Source organism: Aegilops tauschii, chromosome 5 (assembly GCF_002575655.3).
Source record: "Aegilops tauschii subsp. strangulata cultivar AL8/78 chromosome 5, Aet v6.0, whole genome shotgun sequence".
Classification (NCBI taxonomy): Eukaryota; Viridiplantae; Streptophyta; class Magnoliopsida; order Poales; family Poaceae; genus Aegilops; species Aegilops tauschii.
In genome coordinates this window covers 47,962,130-47,968,461 of record NC_053039.3, presented here as the reverse complement: position 1 = coordinate 47,968,461, position 6,332 = coordinate 47,962,130, and the positions used below count along the sequence as shown (strand labels likewise).

The following is a 6,332-nucleotide window of genomic DNA, read 5'->3' as shown; positions in this document are numbered from 1 at the left end:
CCATCTATTCGGAAAATGCTAATCCTGTATTTGAAAAATGTTAAGAAAGCATTTAAAATGGTTAATACTGTGTATAGGAAAAATGTTGACCGTGTATCAAAATATATTAATGTTGTATTTGAAAAATGTTAGTCAAGCATTTGAAAATATTTTAAAAATATGTATTGAAAAATGATAACTATGTGTTAAAAAAATAAAATTTGTATCAGAAAATGTGAAACGTGCATTAGAAAAATATTCTTGACATATACGAAAAAACATAGAATGAAAACCAAAGAAACAAAGAAAAAATGAAAACCCGATAAGACAATGAAAGAAACAAAGAAAACTGAAAAGAAAAAACTAAAATGAAAGAAAACCGAATAAAACAGGTGAAAAAGAAAGAAACCCGACTATTCAAGTCGCTCGCGCCCATGTAGTATAACACGAACTCGATGATGACATATTGGCAAGCAACCTGTTACTGTAGCAGTCGATGCGAGAGAAGCTACCGTGTCGCTATAACCGAGACATAGCTCGGCTTGCTACGACCGCTACATAGCAGCACATCTTCTTTAAGGTCGAATCCCACTCAACGCTTATGGCGCCTGTTACAGACTTATTGATAACTAGCGCCTACGTCCGATTCCCCCCGCTAGCGTAACTAGCCGGCCCAAAACGTGTATCTCCCAGCACAGGCTTTGGAACCTTCTAGATGGTCTCCTCCGTGTTTTTTTGGCCTCGTTTCTCAAGGTTTTGTTTTTCACAATTCCGTTTGGTTTATGTCAGTTTTTTTATTTTTATTTTTCTCCTTACATGTCTTACTGTTGTTGTTTTTTTCATTTTTATTTTTATGAACTTTAATTCAATCTTGTGAACTTCTTTTGAAAATCCTAATAATTTTGTGAACATTTTTCAAATCCACGAACATCCTTTTGAACTCATGAACTTTTTTAAAGTCAGTAAAAAAATTCAAACTCGATCATGAATTTTTTTTGAATTTTGTGAACTTTTTTGAAATCCCAATTTTTTTCGAAATTCATGAAATTTATCCAAATCCGCAATATTTCTTCAAATATATGACATTTTTCGAACGGTTGAATTTTGTTCAAATCATAAAATATCCAAAAATGATATATTGTTTCTTCCAAAAATTAAAGGTCGACCAGTCAACTATGAAACTGAGGGAACGAGCAAGGTGTTGCTGGGCCGGCCCACGCTATCAGACACGTGACCGCTATTTCGTGGCTGGCGCAGAAGGCACCAAATAAAAGGTCTCTTAATAAGGCTCCTCAAACACCTAAACATCAAGGACCTAGGCCGCTATTGGCAAGACCCATTAAGTCTGTGCCTTCTTATTTTAATTTTTCAGAAAAATGTATTTATTTTATCAAAATGCCAGTTTAAAGAAAGACGCGGGGGGGGGGGGGGGGGGGGGGGGGGGGGGGGGAGGGGAGGGGAGAGGTTATTGAGGGAAATGAAAAACTTTTCTCATGGTAGATACAAAACAAAACATAGTGTAGATTTGAAAAAAATCTCGTATGCAAAAAATTTTAATGTTGCAAAACAAGTGTGTACTACTTTTTGACGAAGTTCATTTTTTTAAAACCATATTCCATGATTTTTTCCAAAAGTCTTGAAAATGGTAAAAACCAAAAACAAAGATCAAGAAAAAGGAAACAAAAGGGCAGGACTTTCTGGAAAATAATAAACATAAAAAGACTAAAAATATGAAAATTCTGGAATGGGTCGGGCCAAGGATGCAACATGCGTGGGCATTATGTCGATGCCTATTTGGCGCTCGTCCAGTTACAATCATTGGAACTCACACAAAAAAGAGTTAACAATCATTGTGGATTGTTCTAAAACAAAACCGATAATAAATGACTGCATGTCCTTGACTGAAAGTCATGTATTGATGTGTGTTGCAATTTGGTACCAAGATATCAAGCTGAAAAGGGACCACCACCATACTTTTGGCTTCATTTCCAAATCAAAACTTTAGGAGTTGAAGCTAATTACCTTTCTTACAAGATTTTGTAGAATCCGTGGGGTTGCACTTGATGTGAACCATCTAGAGAGGAGGTTGATGAAGCTGCCTGCAGATACGGGCATATAAATTATGTAAAGGGGAAGAAAGAAAGAAAAGAAAATCTCACTTACAGGGAAACAGAGAAGCCAACAACACACTGGATTGTTGAATGCATTCTGAATGATAGTTGTACACTTTTGGCCCTTAACTACTGGTTAAAACTACACTCTTTTGACAAATGTAAAAATCACAATTCACGACGGAGATACCCATACAGGCTCAACACAGAGAAAATCTAGTAGAGCAGCAGTGGCAGCAAGTGGAGACATACATATCCTGGCAACACATAAATCTCCGTCCTCAGCTTCAGCTTTCGTCACCTCCGTCCTCTTCATCGTCGTCCCTTTTCTCATCTTCATTTGCGTCTTCTGTGTCGTCTTCATGTTCCTCCTCAGATTAACCCCGCCAAGCGAAACTGAACACAGGAACATATTTTCAACTAGCTCTAGCATAAAAACGAAGAACCCAAAGATGGAAGCAACAAGAGCAGGGTACTTATATTGGATAGAGCAATCGAACTAGATATTATACCTGCCGAGTTGCCTCCACATCTGTCTCCATTTTGTAGGGCTCTCTTGTGTAAAATAGGTGCCATCTCTTTTCAGTGCCTTCGCCATTTGCATAAGCCTCGACATGCGGGATATGGCTGAACTTGTCCCACTCCGCACCAGATTTTCCCACGGCCATGGAGGCGAGTGCCTCTGGGCTGCAGTCCAGAAGCAAATGACTAGGCTTTACAGTTGGCAGGTACAACGGAAGGTGTTTCTCGTTGTAGCGAACTGTCAGCGCGAGTCTCCGGAGTGCAGTCATCTCCTGCAGCGACTCAAGCTTTGGGCAGCAGTTGATCGCAAGCTTTTGCACTTTGGGAAAATTGGAGATCCTAGCCAGCTCTGGTAAGTCATACAGGTCGAGCTCAAGTATGGAGGCGAAGTTCTCTAGAGAGTGGAGGCACTGAATGTGTTAGAGTAGTCATTATGGTATACGACTTCTAGTCCAAGTCAGTTTTGTATCCCTACCCCAAGTCGGTTTATACCCTTTTATATACTCTTGTATGCCGCATCAAATCATTAATAAGCAGCTTTCATGGTATCAGATACCGGTCCCAGGGTTTAGGGTATGGCTCCGCCAACGCCACCGCCGCCGCCGCCGCCCGGCTACTTCGAGCGCCGGGCCGCACTCATCGCCAAGTCTGCCAACGCCGCGGCCGCTTCTCTCTCGGCCCTCACCATAGCTCCACAAAACTACCCTGCACCCATCCTCGCCGCACCAATATCTCTTGTTGACACAATCTCCGACGTCAGCCCCTACATCCCCATAGTTCTTGATCTCGCCGCCCACAACTACTACCATTGGAGACATCTCTTCGATCTCCACCTCGGCCACTGCAACCTGCGCTCGCATGTCGCCGCCAACTGTCTTCCCCGCCCCGACGATCCGCAATGGTTGAAAGATGATCTCGCGATCGTCCAGTGGTTCTACACCCGCATCACCACCGAGATCTTCAACATGCTCGATCACGACGGCGCCACCGCTGCCAACATCTGGCACTCCCTCCGTCAGCTCTTCCAAAGCAACACCGACGCTCGGAAAAATGCTCTCCACACCGAGCTTCGCAATATGGTGCAAGGAGACGCCCCGGTGAACCTGTTCTGCCAGCGCGTTAAGACCATTGGTGATGAGCTCCGCGAACTCGGCGATACAGTTAGCGACTCACAGCTAATCAATATCGTCGTCGTCGGCCTCAGCGAAGACTTTGACAAGCAAGCCTCGTTCATACCGATGATACGGCCCCCTCCTACCTTCGCTGAAGTTCGTTCCTTGCTACAACTCGCGGCGGAAACACAAGCTCGCAAGGACTCTCGCCCCAAGGTCTTTCATGCTGCGGCTCGTCCTCCTCTGTCGTCTACACCAGCGCCGCCTTCCAGGCCGGCTCCTGTCGCCGGGCCGTCCGCATCGTCATCTGTTCAACCGCCCCCAGACTGGCGTCCTAGTCCGAACTACCGCGGCAAAAACCCTATCTACAGGCCGCCGTCGACTCATTCGGTTCCGCCTACGACATCACCAGCACCGAGTCCTGCACCACCCACCAGTGCTCCATCTGCGGTTGCATGGCGGCCTCCTCATGATCCTTGGACGGGGCTTGTTCAAGCATGGCCCATGCCCTGGTCCGCTCCGTCCACCCTCGGTGCTCCGCCGGCATACTCAGGTGCCTGGCAACCCGGCCTTCGGCCGCCTACTGGTGCTCCCGGGGTTCTCAACCCCCGACAGCCGGCCAATGCCTATCACGCCGCCCCGACGTATGCTCCTTATGGTCATTACACCAGCGACGGCGGCGCCTACTACACACCTCAGCCGGCCCTGCTCCCGACGCCACCCCCACCACAGCCGGCCAATGCCTACTACACTCCCCAGCCGGCCCTACTGCCTTCACCATCGTATCCGCCGGCACTGCTTCCGACGCCACCCTCACCTGCGACGCCGAGCTGGGATCAAGCTGCCTTTCTCCAGGCCATGAATAACTTTGCTGCGCCGGACTCACCAGTACCCACCTTACCCCCTCGTGCTATTCCTACAGCAGCCCCTATTAATGATCATCGCATGCGTACTAGGGCCAAATCAGGATTTCATCAACCCCAAGACCGCCTAAACCTTCATACCTCTGTATCTCTCACTTCTCTTCCAAAGAATTACAAAACTGCTCTACTTGATCCCAATTGGGCCGCTGCCATGCAAGAAGAATATAATGCTTTACTTCAAAACAACACCTGGCAACTTGTTCCTCGTCCTCCCAATACAAATATTGTTTCTGGCAAATGGATTTTTCGCCAAAAGTTCCACTCCGATGGGAGCCTCTCACGATATAAAGCCAGGTGGGTTTGTCGTGGCTTTTCTCAGCAACAAGGAATTGATTACAAAGAAACCTTCTCTCCTGTTGTTAAACCTAGCACCATTCGCACCGTTCTTAGTGTTGCTGTCTCCTCTTCATGGCCCATTCACCAACTTGATGTTAAAAATGCTTTCCTCCATGGTTCCCTTCAAGAAACTGTCTACTGCCAGCAACCTCTGGGTTTTGAAAATCCATCCTTTCCAACTCATGTATGTCTTCTTCAGAAATCTCTCTACGGTCTTAAACAGGCCCCACGAGCTTGGTTTCAACGCTTCTCCTCCTTCATTCAAAAAATAGGCTTCACTCCATCTCTCTCTGATACCTCTCTTTTTGTGTATCATCAAACTTCTGACACTGCCTATTTACTTCTCTATGTAGATGATATCATTCTTACCGCCTCCTCTCAAAAGTTCTTAGATCATATTGTCTCTCTTCTTAGATCTGAATTTTCTATGACTGACCTAGGACTCCTTCATCATTTCTTAGGCATTGCTGTTGTTCGCGATTCCTCCAGCCTTTTTCTTTCCCAACGCCAGTATATTCTTGATCTTCTTAATCGTGCTGGTATGCTTGACTGTCAATCATCTCGCACTCATGTCGATACTAGTTTTAAACTTTCGGCTACCGGTGAACCCTTTTCCGATCCTACTCTCTATCGTAGCCTAACAGGTGCTCTCCAATATCTCACCATTACTCGTCCTGAAATCTCTTTTGCTGTTCAACAAGCATGTCTCTATATGCATGATCCCCGGGTTCCTCACTATAATCATGTTAAACGCATTCTTCGGTATTTAAAAGGAACTCTCAATCATGGTCTCCACCTGAATAATTCTTCTCCAAACTCGCTTACCGCATACTCTGATGCAGACTGGGCTGGTTGTCCTGACACTCGAAGGTCCACTTCCGGTTTTTGTGTTTTTCTTGGTAACAATTTGATTTCTTGGTCTTCGAAAAGACAGGTTACAGTCTCACGTTCGTCGGCCGAGGCTGAGTATCGCGTTGTGGCACATGCCGTTGCAGATACAATCTGGATTCGGCAGTTACTCTCCGAGCTACACAGGCCTATTGAGCAGGCCACTATTGTCTACTGTGACAACATATCAGCAGTCTACATGACCAGCAATCCAGTTCAACACCGACGCACAAAGCATATTGAGATTGATATTCATTTTGTTCGTGAAAAGGTTGCTCTTGGTCAGGTTCAGGTGCTTCATGTTCCCTCTACGGCTCAGTTTGCTGACATTTTCACCAAGGCACTGCCTACTAAGCCGTTTCAAGATATCTGTTTCAGTCTCAACGTCGTCGAGCCTGCCGTTGATACTGCGGGGGGATGTTAGAGTAGTCATTATGGTATACGACTTCTAGTCCAAGTCA

The 6,332-nt window shown here is 45.6% G+C and overlaps 1 long non-coding RNA gene across 1 annotated transcript; it reads right to left on the bottom strand.

Annotated features, from left to right (window-relative positions):
• Positions 1 to 2,153: 2,153 nt before the first annotated feature.
• On the bottom strand, positions 2,154 to 3,121 carry LOC109753816 (uncharacterized). The gene is made up of 2 exons (XR_006663244.2): positions 2,603 to 3,121; positions 2,154 to 2,486 (listed from the first exon to the last, which is right to left on the bottom strand). It is a non-coding gene; the product is annotated as an uncharacterized lncRNA (long non-coding RNA).
• Between the last annotated feature and the right edge of the window lie 3,211 nt (positions 3,122 to 6,332).